Genomic DNA, 15985 nt, shown 5'->3' on the forward strand with positions numbered 1-15985 from the left:
TTAAATCATATCTTACAAAATTTATCCTCGGCCGGGTGCAGTGGCTCATGCCTGTAATCCCAGCACTTCGGGAGGCCAAGGTGGGTAGATCACGAGGTCAGGAGTTCAAGACCAGCCTGGCCAAGATGGTGAAACCCCCTCTCTGCTAAAACTACAAAAATTAGCCAGGTGCGGTGGCAGGTGCCTGTAATCCCAGCTACTTGGGAGGCTGAGGCAGGAGAATCACTTGGACGGGGGCGGCAGAGATTGCAGTGAGCCGAGATCGTGCCACTACACTCCAGCTTGGGCAACACAGTGAGACTCCATCTCAAAAAAAAACCAAAAAAGATGATCCTCTAAAACTTTAACTGGTGGTAAATATTTACATAACACTTGACAATTTATAATGTTCAGTTTTTCTTTTGATCTTTACATCAACACTGTGAGAGAGGCAAAGCAAGAATGGCTACCTCCACCACCACCCCCTAACTCCCGTAAATTAGTAAAATTTCCTAATTTTACAATTTAGGACACTGACGTTAGAAACTCCAGAAAGAATGTAAAATGACTTGCTGGTTGTTCATTCTAAATAACTATAAATATATCTTTTCAATGACAAAACACGCTTTTTCAGCTTCCTGTGGTTTTCTTGAGTTCTAAATCATTACCCAAAAGAAACCCTAAAGAAGTAAAGTTCATGGTACATGTTCTCACATGGTTAAAGCCTACTGCAACGAATACTATTCTAAAGAAGGTAATGAAAATAATAAGAGTAACTTATGTTAATCATGATTATTATATATCAGGTAATGTATTAAGTGTTTCATGTGTTTATGTGTTTCATATTTATGTGTTTCATCTCATTTAATCCTTTCGACATCTCTAAGCGGAGAGGAATTGTTATCTCTATCTTACAAATAAGGAGAGATCTAGCCACTTGTTCAAAATCATGGATACAGTATTGTTGAATTTAGTAATGGACCCAGCTTAATCTGACTCCAAGCCCAGAACTCTTAAGAAGTGCTTTACGGCCAGGTGCGGTGGCTCGTGCCTGTAATCCCAGCACTTTGGGAGGTCGAGACGAGTGGATCACCTGAGGTCAGGAGTTTGAGAGCAGCCTGACCAACATGGAGAAACCCTGCTCTACTAAAACTACAAAATTAGCTGGGGATGATGGCGCATGCCTGTAATCCCAGCTACTCAGGAGACTGAGGCAAGAGAATCTCTTGAACCCAGGAGGCGGAGGTTGTGGTGAGTGGAGATTGTGCCATTGCACTCCAGCCTGGACAACAAGAGCAAAACACTGTCTCACAAAAAAAAAAAAAAAAAAAAGGAAGTGCTTTAAACAAAACTAATTCTACATCTGTGCTGATGATTCAAAATAAAGGTATTTGTAGATCTCACTACCAATAATTGTCTCTTTCAAAAAAAGAAATCAGTAGTACATTGCTGGTGCCATTGCAAAATGATACTGCCACTTTGAAAAACAGCCCGTCAATATCTTGATTGACAAAGAGTAAGCATACACCTTGATAAAGGTAAGCATACACATGGCATATGATACAGCAATCCCACTCCTGGGTATTTACTCAAGAGAAATGAAAACACGTGTCTGCAGCAAGACTTGAGTTGGAATATTCATAGTAGCTTTATGCGTGATAGCTCCAAACTGGATCAACCCAAATGTCTACTAACTGATGAATGGATAAAAATACAAAAATTAGCTGGGTGTGGTGGTGCATGTCTGTAATCCCAGCTACTCAGGAGGCTGAGGCAGGAAACTTATCTGAGCCCAGGAGGTGGAGGTTGCAGTGAGCCAAAATCTTACCACTGCACTCAAGCCTAGGCAACAGAGTGAGATTCTGTCTCAAAAAATAAAAAAGGACAAGGAATGGAATTTCAGGCAAAGAACTCAAAACAATGCTTTCCAAGCCTAGATGATATGGTTTGGCTCTGTGTCCCCACCCAAATCTCATCTTAATTGTAATCCCCAGGTGTTGAGGGAGGAACCTGGTGGGAGGTGATTGGATTATGGGGGCAGTTTCCCCCATGCTGTTCTTGTGATAGTTGAGTGAGTTTTCACAAGATGTGACGGTTTTATAAATGGCAGTTTCCCCTGCACATTCACTCTCCCTCTCTCCTGCCGTCTTGTAAAAAAAGGGTCTGTTTCCCCTTCTGCTGTGATTGTAAGTTTCCTGAGGCCTCCTCAGCCAATGTGGAATTGTGAGTCAATTAAACTTCCTTTGTTTATAAATTACCCAGTCTCAGGTAGTATCTCTATAGCAGTGTGAAACCAGACTAATACGCTAAGGGATGATGAGAACTCTTGGGAGAGTCTTCTTCAAACTGTAGGTCCCTCGCCTGAAGATTCGGACTTAGGAGGTCCACGACTCCTCTGTGGGGTCCAGGATTCTGCAGTTTAAATAGGCTCATAAGGGATTATAATCAGGGGAATTTGGGTAACAGTACAGAAAAACAAACCTGCTTATAACCAAGGAACCAGGCTATCTGGTGGCATTTATATGGGTATTTGCCCAATCTGAATCTGTAATTTGAAGCTGCTTTAATGACACACAACAAAGTCTCTTTAAGATCCCTGTTATGACGCAATTACTATTGCTCTGGGACTCAGCTGAGTCTCTTCCTGAAGGAACTCCGTTCAAAGTGGCTGATGTGCTGGGTGTGCCAGGACAAGACTAAATAAGCTCCTGGCTTGTACAGATCCACTGTGGCCCTTCACAAAGTGGGTGTAAGGCAGAATCACAGCTGTTTTCTGAGCAGCGGCTTCCAAGCACACACTGAAGACACCCACCCAGCCTATGCCCCTTTATGAGGCTGAACTAGAGCCTCAAGTAGGAAAAAAGCTGAGAAACTGAAGGGAGAAGTACGCTTAATATTCTCAAAACAGATATTGATCTTTTTTCAGGAAAACTTTGGCCTGGAGTAGAATGAGCATCAGATAAATATCTTGAAATAGCTGAAGCGTGCTCATGTGGAAGATAGAATTGGCCTTTCCCCCGCTCTCCTGAGGGACAGAGGTTTGGCTTTTGCCCCATGCTCCTAAGTGGGTAGAAGCTATGGAGAGGGGATATTTTGGGCTTGACAAAAGGAAGAACAAATAGAAAGAGCAAGGAGTTACAGCCAGACCAATTGCTGCTTACCTGCTGGCTCTGCCCTCACTCACTCACTGTGGGAACTTGGGCAAGCAGTTAAGCTCTCTGCATTTTCTCAAATGCAACATGGAAATAACATTTGCAGGGCTGTGGCAAGGATTAAATGAGATATTTGTAAAGTTCTTAACAGAGTGCTGGGCACATAATCAGAGCTCAATATGGGGTAGATTATAAAAATAAGAACAGTCAAGGCTGAGAAAGGTGAAGGGGTGGAAATCAGTTTCCTGTCACCACAGGTGTGCAAGCACAGTCTCCACTCACCCTTAGGAACGGATGAGTGAGGAGTGGGGAGGGGTCTAAGCATCACTTGCATGGTTGGATAGAAAAACATTTGAAGTCCTTTTTACCCTGAGCAATTTTATGACTCTTAGAGAAGGTAGCGAACATATTTTTGTGCTTATAAAAAAATTGTTCTTTTCCTTTTACTGAAAACACTCTCTATGCAGCCAGCCTTTAACCTTTGAGTTTAAAAATCTTAGGCCTTATGATTTCTACTGGGAAGTTAAGACGTTACACAATGTTCACTCCTATTCTATCTTTAATAACAAAGCTTGAAATGTGAGTCCCAAAACAAAGTTATGGCAAAGTACATACCAGAATAGCAAGGAAAATAACCACACAGAAGTTTTGATGGACATGCCCACTGCATAAAGAATGCTGTTACCTTTAGAACAGATAATCTGTGAGTCATGGGATGCTGGAACTGTAAGTTTTCCTAATGTTTGCAAGAATTGAAATAAAGGTAAAGGGAAAACAGTATGGACTTCCTGTAAGCCTACTGAAAATTTGTGTCAGATATTTTAAATTAAAAATAGTACATTAGGCCAGGTGTAGTGGCTCATACCTGTAATCCCAGCACTTTGGGAGGCTGAGGCAGGTGGATCACCTGAGGTCAGGAGTTTGAGACCAGCCTGGCTGGTGAACATGGTGAACCCCCATCTCTACTAAAAATACAAAAATTAGCTGGGCATGGTGGCACACACCTGTAATCCCTGCTACTCAGGAGGCTGAGACATGAGAATGGCTTGAACCCGGGAGGCAGAGGTTGCTGTGAGCCAAGATCTCATCACTGCACTCCAGCCTGGGTGACAAAGCAAGATTTTGTCTCAAAAAAATAAAAATAATACATGAAGTACATGCATTTATATCTCTTCTGTCCAAAAGACCACCGGTCAAGACATATGAAAAAATAAATATATATATGTATGTTATTATAGTCCAAAGAAGAGGAGGCAACAGCCACTTAGAAGTATAAAAGTTCTGAAGCTGGCACAGTGGCTCATGCCTGTAATTTCAGCATTTTGGGAGGGTAAAGTGGGAAGATTACTTGAAGCCAGGAATTCAAGACCAGTCTGGGCAACATAGTGAGACCCCTGTCTCTACAAAAAATAAAGTAAAATAAAATATTTGAAAAAAGTGGATCTAGGAGTAGTGACTGGTAGAACAGAGTTGAAAAAGTTGAAATCTAAGAACTTTCAAAGGGAGGCATCAGTGAGAAGCAAGCCAGTTCACACTACAGAAACCTAGGAAGTCTTAGGAATTAAGAGTGTTAGGTATTTTGGAAAATGTAGGTTAATTATGGAAATAAAAACAGAGGACTGGTTGAAAGTCATGGAAAGAGAATTTATAATTCCATGTTTTCCCCTCCCCCACCCAGCAGGGAACTACTCCTTCCACCCCCACCAACACTCCCACTCCCGTAGTCTGGAAATTACACACTTATTCTCTGGAAAAAGTGGACATTAGAGGCTCCTCATTCTGGGACATCAGCACATCTTAGATCTTAGGGAAGGGTGGAAGGGAGATGTTCCATTGAAAATAGGAAGATTGAGTAAAAGTCTGAGTAGTAAACTAAGAGTCCCTCAGTCTCTTTCTCCACTGGAAAACAATGGCAGCCAGTAAAGTGGCACACAGGTGGAAGACTGGAGTCTTTTTCTTCGAAAGAAATGTAAAGATTCCAAAGAAAAGGTCTACAAACTCTGACATTTTAGGACTTGCAATTAAAGAACAGTTTACCACTTGATCTCTCTAGAGCAGGGACTACCATTAAACAACTATCAATGAGCTCCATAATATGTCACTATTAAATTTGATCAGACAATTAAGGTCAATAGATTCCTCCAACATAAAAGACAAAACAAAACACACAAGAAAAGAAAAAAAAGGATCTAGAGGAAATAGAGATATTACAGAGAGCAGAATATTAAAAGAATTCTAATATCCTTGAAGAAATGGGAGAAAACATGAAACAAGAACAGGATGTTATGAAAAAACAATTTGAGTATTGAAAAAGTGCCCTTGATAGCTGAAATAAAAATTCAACAGAAAGACTGGAAGATAAAGTATCTCCCAGAGAGATGATGAAAAAGACAAAAGATAGGCAATAGGAGAGAAAATATCAAAAAAGTTAGAGTCAATCTAGAAAGTTCTATATCTGACTAATAGGAGTCAGGAAAGAGAGATCAGAAAAAATAAAGAAAATTATTAAATATATAATAAAAGATATTTCTCAGTATTTAATGAAATTATTCTCCAGATTGAACATGAGAATTATATGCCCAACCTAATGAATTACCAAGGTTCACCAAGTCATGTTATTTTAAATTACGATGGAAATTACATGGAGAATAAAGAATAGATCCTAAAAGTTTCCAGAGAAAGAAAAATAGTGGGGGAAAAAAGTGAACATTTAAAGAGTAGGAAATAGAATAGTGTCAGATTTATCAACAGCAGCATCAGAACTTAAAAGACAATAGAGCTATCAAAATTATAAGTCAAAGAGATATAGAATTCTATACCCAAACTGTCAAGTATGAGGGTAAAATGACATTTTAAGACATCCTAAGTCTCAAAAACTTTACATTTCAGCAACCACTAAAAATGTGCTCCACCAAAATGAGGGTGTAAAACAAGAAAGAGGAACACGTGGGATTCAGAAAATGGGATCTGTACAGACCTAGAAAGGCACAGCTCAAGGCCGGGTATGGTGGCTCATGCCTGTAATCCCAGCACTTTGGAAAACTGAGGCGGGTGGATCACCCAAGGCCAGGAGTTCGAGACCAGCCTAACCAACATGGCGAAACCCCACCTCTACTGAAAATAGGAAAATTAGCTGGGTGTGGTGGAACATGCCTGTAATCCCAACTACTTGGGAGGCTAAGGCAGGAGAATAGCTTGAATCCAGGAGGCAGAGTTTGCAGTGAGCCAAGATCGTGCCATTGCACTCCAGCCTTGGCGATAAGAGCAAAACTCTATCTGAAAAAAAAAAAAAAAAAAAAAAAAAAAAAAAAAAAGCACCGCTCAGATCCCCTTCAGAAAATGACTTGTTGCTCTTGCTGCCCAACTGAAAACGGTGTGATTAGCTGACAATCTATAGCTAGTAGTTCCTTTGGGATCTGCCTCAACTTTTGAGCCAAGGTCACATTTTTCTTGGGGTAGCCCTTAGTCAATGACTAAACAAGATGTTGAAGAAATAATGTGAGTGTCTCCAAAGGACAGTGTTTGCACTGGTGCTCCCCATTGGGCTGGTGAAATCTTTGTCAGGTTTGCAACTCAGGGCGGCAGCTCCCCTGTCCAGTTCTTAATTTCCTTTTCCTTTCAGAGCAATTGCTCCTTCATAAATCTTTTGCATTCTTAACTGTCTTAACGACCTGCTTAGGCTAGAAGAGCTCTGGACTCTGAAAAGGTAACCTCTAGGTTAAAAAAACTGATTAGATAATCTGATATTTCTACCATGTAGAAAATTGTTTTAAGAGGAATTTTATAATTTTGTGACAGGGTCTAGAAAGACAAAGGGACACATATGTATAAGAGTAAAAGTAAGAAAAAAATGCAAATAATAACTGCAGATAAGCAAAAAATTGTAAAATGGAGGAAATATAATTATACCACTTAACTTGCCTGGGAACATAAAATGTAAAAACTAAATATTAACTTATTTATTTTTATTTTTAAAATTTTTGAGACAGAGTCTCACTCTGTCACCCAGACTGCAGTGCAGTGGCATGATCTCGGCTCACTCCACCTCCTGGGTACAAGTGATTCTTGTGCCTCAGCCTCCTGAGTAGCTGGGACCACAGGTTTGTGCCACCATGCCCGGCTAATTTTTGTAAGTTTAGTAGGGATAGGGTTTCACCATGTTGGCCAGGCTAGTCTCGTACTCCTGGCCCTAAGCCTTGGCCTTCCAAAGTGCTGGGATTACAGGCACGAGCCACTGCACCCAGCCAAATATCAATTGAATTAAAAAGTTGTGACACTATATTGAGACAAGGCAAGCACGGATGATAGAGAAAGGGAGCTAAATCCCCATTCTGCCATTCGTTAGAAAGTCAAGAGATAATATCTAAAATTGAGGTATCTGTAATGGCAGTGTAAATATGGCAAATATCAGAAGAAACAGCTGAAGTTCAAAGTTTTGCCTCTGAGGCATGAGACTAAATCCTAAAGCAGAGGAATACAGTCCTCCTTCATGAGTCTTTAAATACAATTTGACTTTATCTTTGTTTAGATAAAACACTTAAAAATTAATTTACAAAAAGAATGTTAACTCATAGGCTAGAAGTAGAAACCTCATTAACAGGCATTGGTTCCCAGCAGGAATCTGCAGAAATACAGAGGGAAGAATGGTGGGGGGAGGGGCCGTAGCCTGAAATTGCCCTAGTCCCAGGCACCAGCCCCAGTGTAGTGCATGGGTCTGCAAGGTCTCCTCTGCTAAGAGGCTGTGATTCTGTATGTTATAAACTGAGTGACGTGGTTTGGCTCTGTGTCCCCACCCAAATCTCATCTTGTAGCTCCCATAATTCCCACGTGTTGTGGGAAGGACCCAGTGGGAGATAATTTAATCATGGGGGCAGGTCTTTCCCGTGCTGTTCTCATGATAGTGAATAAGTCTGATGAGATCTGATGGTTTTAAAAACAGGAGTTTCCCTGCACAAGCTCTCTTTTTGCCGGCTGCCATCCATGTAAGGTATGAGTTGCTCCTCCTTGCTTTCTGCCACGGTTTTGAGGCCTCCCCAGTCATGTGGAACTGTGGGTCCATTAAACCTTTTTCCCATATAAATTACCCAGTCTCAGGTATGTCTTTATTAGCAGCATGAAAACAGACTAATACACTGAGAATCCCTGATCAGCAAGTTCTTCCTCCATTAACTCTACCCACTCGTTTATCAAAGATAGAATTTCCTGGCCTGTTGAGGGGATATTCTTGAGTCTGGAATTTACTTATTGGAAAAGAAGAGAAACAGAATTGTTATCAGTTATCTGGCTGGGGGAAATTCAAATATGATAATAAAAGAAAGAGAAAACATCCAATTCAGTGGGCTGCTTTTGTCAGGAAATCTTATTAAGCTGTTGCTCAGTGCTCAGTGTCCATGATAAAGGGCACCAGGGCAGCTTTGGACAGAGATTTAAAAGCAGGTACAGAAGAGGAAGGTCCAGCAGGTCAGGGTAAGGAAGAAACACTGTATTTGCTCCCCAGGCTGATGATCAGATTATAATGGGGAAGCTTGCTTCAGATAAGGCATGGTGACCCGTAATTTTGTCATTTTGAGAATGTACTATAAATAAATTCATATAATATGTGACCTTTATGATTGGCTTTTTTTTCACTCAGCATAATGTCTTTGAGGCCCATCCAAGTTTTTGCATGTATCAATAATTAAGCACAATAGTTTGTTTAACCATTCTCCTATTAAAAGACATTTTGGTTGTTTCCAGTTTGGGGCTACTACAAGTAAACCTGCAATGAACATTATGTCAAGGTTTTGTATGGATATAAGTTTTAATTTATCTGGGATAAATTTCCAGGAATGCAATTGCTGGGATGGTTAGAATATGTTTAGCTATGTAGAAAACTGCCATACTGGCTGGGCATGGTGGCTCATGCTTTGGGGCACAGCACTTTGGGAGGCTGAGGCAGGCAGATCACTTCAGGTCAGGAGTTCAAGACCAGCCTGGCCAACATGGGGAAACCCCATCTCTGTTAAAAATACAAAAATTAGCCAGGTGTGGTGGCGTGCACCTGTAATCCCAGCTACCTGGGAGCTGAGGCAGGAGAAGGGCTTGAACCCGGGAGGCAGAGGCTGCAGTGAGCCAAGATTATGTCACTGCACTCCAGCCTGGGTGATGGAGCAAGACTCCATCTCCAAAAAAAAAGAAAAAAAAAAAAAAGAAAAAAAGAAAAGAAAACTGCCTTTCTATTTTTCAGAGTATCTGTGTCATTTTACATTCCCGCCAGCAACATAAGAAAGGTCGACTGTCTCCAATTCTCACCAGCCTTTGGTATTGTTTTATTTCTTTTTTGAAAGATCAGAAACTTCCTGCTGCTTTCCATTTTTTCTCTTAAAAAAATCAGTATTATGTCTGTATATAAAACCTATGTACAGGTTGGACATGGTGGCTCACTCCTGTAATCCCAGCTCTTTGGGAGGCTGAGGTGGGTGGATTACTTGAGGTCAGGAGTTCAAGACCAGCCTGGTCAATGTGCTGAAACCCCATCTCTACTAAAAAAGAAAAAAAAATTAGCCAGGCATGGTGGTGCAGGCCTGTAGTCCCAGCTACTCGGGAGGCTGAGGCAGGAGAATTGCTTGAACCCGGGAGGCGGAGGTCGCAGTGAGCAGAGATTGCACCACTGCACTCTAGCCTGGGTGACAAAGCAGGACTCCATCTCAAAAACAAAAACAAAAACAAAACAAAAAACACACAAAAATCCTATGTACATTTAAAGCAAAATAGTAAAGCAAACACCTGTTAATACACCATCCAATTTAAAAACTAAAGCATTACCAAACCTAATTCCACTGCTCTGCCTTTCCCACTAAGAAGATAACCATGCTACTGACAGTGTACACCAGTCCTCTGGGGAAAAAAGTGATTTGCAGTTCTTGTCAATTTCCATGGTGTAAGTAATCCCACGTGACTGATGTCAAGTTACCAACCTAAAGTAGCTGAGTGCAGAGCTGGAAGAGATGTGTGGAGTCGATCGTGGCAAGCCTGTACAAATCTGTTCCAGCATCACTGTTCCTAAACTTGGTATTTATCATTCCAAGAAAAAAATGTGCATACACACACACACACACAGAGTGATAGGCTGAACAGTGAACCCCTGAGATGTCTACATTCTAATCCCTGGAACCTCGGAATGTTACGGTGAATGGCAAAGACTTCGCAGATATGATTCGGTTAAGGCTCTTGAACTGGGGAGATGATCCTGGATTATCCAGTTGGGCCCTAAAAACAATCACAAGTGTCTTAATGAATTGAGGCAGAGGGAGGATTGACTATAGAAGAGAAGGCCATGTGACCACAAAGCAGACACTAGAGGGATATGGCCAAGGAACGCTGGCAGCCACAAGAAACTGGAAGAGGCAAGGAACACATTCTTCCCCAGGGCGTCTGGAGGAAGCACAGCGCTGCCAACGCCTTGATTTTTAGCCCAGTGAAATGGATTTCAGACTTCTGGCCTATAGAACTGTGAGAGCATAATATAATAATCTGTTACTCTAAACCACCAAGTTTGTGGTAATTTGTTACATCAGTGACAGGAAACTAATACATACATACATGGTGTTTTCTACAAATTACCAAAATATCTATGATATTCACGTAGCTAGATTTTATCTTTATACAATTGCTGTATTCTTATATAGAGAGATTCCAGGACTTGAGTGTTTTTCACTCCGCATTGTTTCTTAGATTTATCCATTTTACTTCATGTAGCTATAATTCCTTTATTTTCACTATTGGTTAATACATTCCATCATGGCCAGGTGCAGTGGCTCATGCCTGTAATCCCAGCACTTTGGGAGGCTGAGGTGGGTGGATCATGAGGTCAGGAGATCGAGACCATCCTGGCTAACACAGTGAAACCCCATCTCTACTAAAAATAGAAAACATTAGCCAGGCGTGGTGGTGGGTGCCTGTAGTCCCAGCTACTCAGGAGGCTGAGGCAGGAGAATGGCTTGAACCTGGGAGGTGGAGCTTGCAGTGAGCTGAGATTTTGCCACTGCACTCCAGCCTGGGTGACAGAGTGAGACTCCGTCTCAAAAAAAAAAAAAAAAAAGAAATATATATATATACACACACATATATATACACACACACATATATATATTTCATCATGTATTATCCATTCTCAGTAGGATTTAGGTAGTCTCCTTTATCAGATTAAAGAAGACTGATTTTTTCCCTGAACTGAGATGATACCCAGGATATTATATTTGCTTTATTCTTTCAATCAAAGATTGGGTGAGGTAAGAATTGTGGAAGGTAACAAGTTGCATTGAATGTTATAAGATTCCAGGATCCCAAATACTCCACCAAGAGTACATGTGAGTCATCTCACAGATAAGGACAGTGGGGTAAGGTACATTAGGGTGTGATGTGGGCAGGGTCTCTCCTCATCAGCCTGGAAATGTGCTCAACCACAGAAGAGAGACTGCCTGCTTCTGGCCACACCCACACCGGTCACACAAACAGCGCCCAGAAGGCACGCAATCAGTGAGGAAAGAGTTGGGGCCATTCGGGTTGAGGAAGAGCTGGATGAGGGTGGAAGGCTGGTCTGAGACACAGTGACTCACCAATGTGAGAATGGCCCATTAGATGCAACTCAAGAGTAAGATGGTTTCAAAAAGATGTCTAGCTTCTAGCTGGACAAAGGACCCTTGCTTTCCCTGAATATCCAGAAAGATAAAAGGCATAACGAATTGGAATCAACCATGGATGACTCAGCCTCAGGTCACATGGGTGAGTGTTCATGACATATTTTTCTCCTTCTGTTTTGGAAAGTTTGCCCAGGGCAGTCTTGCTTGACTGGTAAGTGAATCAACTCACGAACTGGAGCGTCATCACAGCTCTCACTATTCAGCCTCCTATTGATTTACCCCTTTCCACATAGGCGAGCTCCTTCCTCAGTTTCACTAAAATTATCCCTTCCCATGAGAATCACAGAATTTATGGATGGTTTTAGGGGGACATGGAAGGTATATCTCATTTTGCTCCATAGCCCAAGCAAATGAAAATCCAATTTTTCAAATTAACACTCTCTCAAGTTTTACCTGGGAATTGCTGAGTCAAAGATCAGGAACATCTCTGATTTTGGTATACTCCCTTGGAGCACCATAATAGTCAGCCCATGAAATCAAAAGGGCTTTATATGGCAGAGCACCTCCTCACTCCACCAGAGGCAGGGCCACCGACAAGAGTGGCCTTAAGTAAGGGAAGACACAGTCGGGCAGGTAAGCCCGGCAGGCTTCAAATGGGCCACAGCGGGTACCTTAGACACGTCCTGGGCAAAGGCTTCCTTATGCCCATCCCATGGCACCGTCTCTGGGGCTGGGAAGCTGGCAGACCTGACCCCTCCCCATCAGCCTTCCCACATATTTATAGGCACCTCTCAACTGTTCAACATATGGTCCTCTAGCCCGGGGATGACTTACATTTTTTTCCACTGTTTGCCCTTTGGCCACCTAATTTGTCCTATGATTGACTCCAGAGACCGGGTGAAAATCCAATGAATAATATGCGATCAAGAAAGATAAAAGGATAAGATAGCCCTAGCTACCCACATTATCTCTGGTCCTTATCACTTACAGACAATATTTTTCTGAGACGGTCTTGCTCCGTCACCCAGGCTGGAGTGCAGCGGCACCACCTCAGCTCACTGCAGCCTCTGCCTCCCGGGTTCAAGTGATTTTCCTGCTTCAGCCTCCCAAGTAGCTGGGAGTACAGGCACATGCCACCACGCCCAGCTAATTTTCGTATTTTTAATAGAGAGAGGGTTTCACCATGTTGGTCAGGCTGATCTCAAACTCCTGACCTTAGCTGATCTACCTGCCTCAGCCTCCCAAAGTGCTGGGATTACGGGTATGAGCCACTGCGCCCAGCCTAGAGACAATTTTGAATGGTCTATATCCTACAACTTTCTATTCATGAGTTCTTCAGTAGTTTTTCTCTCCAGAGCCTGGTGAGGAATTCCACCTAGCTGGAGCACATCAAGACTATATTAAGGTCTCCTGACTTTCTTTTTATTTTTTAAAAATTTTTCTATGTTTTTGAGATGGAGTATTGCTCTGTCACCCAGGCTGGAGTGCAGTGGTGCAATCTTGGCTCACTGCAACCTCTGCATCCCTGGTTCAAGCAATTCTCCTGCCTCAGCCTCCCAAGTAGCTGGGATTACAGGCACTCACCACCACACCCAGCTAATTTTCATGTTTTTAGTGGAGATGGGGTTTCCCCACATTGGCCAGGCTGGTCTCAAACTTCTGACCTCAAGTGATCTGCCCACCTTGGCCTCCCAAAGTACTGGGATAATGGCGTAAGCCACCGTATCTGGCCAGGTATCCTGAATTTTTATCCAAAAAGATTGTATTCTCTTTCTGTTACACCATATCCTATTTTTTGGAGTTGAAATTAAAGACATACTTGTCATCAGTGGTTCAGTAGGGCATTTAGCAGGTCACTCTCCTAGTTCTTATTGTCATGAATAGGCAGATGATAACTCTGAAGGTCTTTGCCAACAGCTGTTAGCAGTCTTTATTTTGATAATCATAGACTGAGACAGTAAACTCACTTGCAAGGCTATGTCTAATGCCTTTAGTAGCAACACTAAGATTGGGTATGTCGCCAAGAGCTCCCAACATTTCTAGATCTATTCAAAATCAATGGCTCTCTTTGCAAAGCACAAAGGCAAACACCAAACCATCCAAAATCAATAGAGAAGAGTGATAGATAGGGAAATAGGACAGGGTAGCACAAAGAAAAAAGAAATAACAAAGCCAAAGGTTATGAGTGATTGCTTTCTAATTTGTCTTTATAAAAAGAAAAAAGAATCAAATGAGAAATTGGCAAGATGCAGAGTGCAAATGTCAAAAATGTTTTATATTCTAAGGCTTAGCCACATACTGTCTTGCACGATGTTAAAGGAAGTGAAGTTGAAATTGAGAATATTTTCACAAGCCTGAGCCAGCCAGGAAGCCAGGGGAAAATACTCTTGAATTTGGGAAAATTACAGGCCTGCTATTTGACATTAGTTGGAGAAAAACATCAAACCTCAGAACTTATTCTGAGAACTTGAACAAGAGACGTACTTTAAGAAGCCCTGTGCCTGGTCCAGGGGAGGGTAGATCCCCCTAGGACTTAGAAACACTATTGGTAAAGGCCTTTAAGGAAGCCTCCAATGAAGGGAAATGGATAAAGGGGGCTCAGATTTCCTTTTTTTTCCTTTTCTTTTTTTTCTTTTTTTTTTCAGACAGGGTGTTGCACTGAGTGCAGTGATGTGATCTCAGCTCACTGCAGCCTTGATGGCCTGGGTTCAAACGATCCTCCTGCCTCAGCCTCCCAAGTAGTTGGGACTACAGGTGCACACCACCATGCATAGCTAATTGTGTTCATTTTTTGTAGAGAAGAGGTCTCACTATGTTGCCCAGGCTGGTCTTCAACTCCTGGACTCAAGAGATCCTCCTGCCTCAGCCTTCCAAAGTACTGGGATTGCAGGAGTAAGCCACTGTGCTGGTCCACGGGCTCACATTTCTACTAAACCATTTTCTGAATGTGCAGAGAACAAGGGCATAGAGAACCTGACCCTAAGGACTGGGGCTGGGGAAGAACATATAAGCAAGGTTGGAGAGCCAGGTCTCCCCCTTAGGCATGGGCCCAGCACCACAGTGAAATTAAAAATAAACAAACTTGCCATTTTGAAAAAGAAACATGATCAGGGCATAAGCCTTACCAGATAACAAAACATATTATCAAAATATAGTAAGAAAAACTGTGTAGTATTGATATATTAATACAAACAGTCATCGAGTACAATGAAACAGCCTAAACATTCTTTACTCTATTGCCCAGGCTGGCTTGATGTGATCCTCCTGCCTCAGTATCCCAAAGTGCTAAATACAAAACAGAAAATTCAGTATAGAGAGTCAGCTGGCATTTCAAATCAGTAGGGAAAAATTCTCATTTTAAAAATTATATTGAGACAACTGGGTAACCATCCAAACAAAATAAATTCTAGATAGTTGAAAATATAAAAGAACCATACAATTACTAGAAGAAATAAAGGACACTTTTATTTTTTGTAATCTAGTAGTGTACAGATGTAAGGCTCAGAAACTATAAAAGACAAGACTGACAAACTTGATTATATGAAAAGAAAAAAATTTCTGCATGGCAACCCCTCTGCATAAGCAGAATCAGAAGAAAAGTGACACACTGGGAAAAAATGTGCAGTTCAAATTAGAAGCAAAGGGGAAAATCCTTATGTATAAAGAGCTCCCACACTAAGAAAAAGACCAATAACCCATGATCACCCTTATACAAAATATAAGAAATACAAATTAAAACTATCATAATAGAGGGCGGAGCAAGATGGCCGAATAGGAACAGCTCCAGTCTCCAACTCCTGGCGCGAGTGACACAGAAGACCGGTGATTTCTGCATTTTCAACTGAGGTACTGGGGTCATCTCACTGGGGAGTGCCGGACAATCGGTGCTGGTCAGCTGCTGCAGCCTGACCAGCGAGACCTGAAGCAGGGTGAGGCATTGCCTCACCTGGGAAGTGCAAGGGGGAAGGGAATCCCTTTTCCTAGCCAGGCGAAACTGAGACACACAACACCTGGAAAATCGGGTAATTCCCACCCCAATACTGCGCTTTAAGCAAACGGCCACACCAGGAGATTATACCCACACCTGGCCGGGAGGGTCCCAAGGCCTTGGAGCCTTCCTCATTGCTAGCACAGCAGTCTGCGATCTAACTGCAAGGGGGCAGCAAGGCTGAGGGAGGGGCGCCCACCATTGCTGAGGCTTAAGCAGGTAAACAAAGCCGCTGGGAAGCTCGA

The sequence above is a fragment of the Piliocolobus tephrosceles genome, chromosome 4, assembly GCF_002776525.5.
Source record: "Piliocolobus tephrosceles isolate RC106 chromosome 4, ASM277652v3, whole genome shotgun sequence".
Taxonomy (NCBI): domain Eukaryota; kingdom Metazoa; phylum Chordata; class Mammalia; order Primates; family Cercopithecidae; genus Piliocolobus; species Piliocolobus tephrosceles.